At 70.8% G+C, this 789-nt stretch overlaps 2 protein-coding genes across 2 annotated transcripts in view; one reads left to right on the top strand and one right to left on the bottom strand.

Moving 5' to 3' along the window:
• The window catches only part of RGS14 (regulator of G-protein signaling 14), a 26,100-nt gene extending 25,892 nt beyond the window's left edge, over positions 1-208 (bottom strand). The window contains exon 1 of the mRNA XM_019505939.1: positions 8-208. The gene's annotated coding sequence lies outside the window, so the exon portion shown is untranslated. The remainder of the gene's footprint in view (positions 1-7) is intronic.
• Positions 1-789, top strand: part of LMAN2 (lectin, mannose binding 2) — a gene marked incomplete at its 5' end in the record, with an annotated part of 10,564 nt that overhangs the window by 5,251 nt on the left and 4,524 nt on the right. The gene's annotated exons all lie outside the window — the stretch shown is intronic.

Below are 789 nucleotides of genomic sequence, written 5' to 3'. Positions count from 1 at the left end.
GCGGCCGGCGACCCCAGCAGCGCCCGCAGGCCCGGCACATCCCCGGTGGGCGGGCAGCGGTGCGGGCGCGCTGCCTGCCAGGAGCGCTGCGCTCTGCTCCTCACTACCTCTTTTCGCTACCACAGGAAGTGTCACTATGGAAACCAAAACCACAGTGAGCGATGGGTTTGAGGAGACTCCCTCTGCGCAGTGCAGGCCTCTCCATCAGGGCTCCTGTGCTGCCAGGGCTCCCCGCAGGCCATGGGCCCAGGCCCCAGGTCCAGCTCCTGCCAGGAGCAGAGGTCAGCGGATGGGGCCGCGGCATCCGGAGCAGGGCCTTCCACCCAGGTGTCTGCCCTGGGCACGCGCCCGCCCAAGCCCCTGGGCACAACCTGGAGCAGGAACAGGAGGGAGCGCTCGCAGAGCCGCCCTGGAGATGGCACCCCACAGGCTGCAGCTCCGGGCAGGGCCGCGTGCCCTGGGCCCCGCATCGCTGCCCCTGGCGCATGAGGGCTGGTGAGACAGCGCCGGGCCCTGGGCGCTCGGCTACTCCTAGCAGCATTTTGGTCACCAGCGGCTCTGGAGTCAGTTCCAGGCGCTGCAGGTTTGCTCCCTCCTGCCTGCCCACTTCCACGGAGACGGGCAGGCGGGTGAGTGGGCTTTGCTTCGCTCCGCTCCAGGGGTCCCTCCAGCCCAGGCGGCCTGGGGACAGGTTCCCAGGCAGGCCGCAGAGACCCGACCCCTCGCACCAAGCTGGGCCACAGCCCCTGCAGCCGACACGCCCCTCGGACGCATCCCCCGCGTGGGGGA

This window comes from Gavialis gangeticus, unplaced genomic scaffold, assembly GCF_001723915.1.
Source record: "Gavialis gangeticus isolate Ggan-Ray unplaced genomic scaffold, GavGan_comp1, whole genome shotgun sequence".
In the NCBI taxonomy this organism is placed as follows: Eukaryota; Metazoa; Chordata; order Crocodylia; family Gavialidae; genus Gavialis; species Gavialis gangeticus.
The sequence above is the reverse complement of the archived record's forward strand: the minus strand, read 5'-3'. Positions and strand labels throughout refer to the sequence as shown.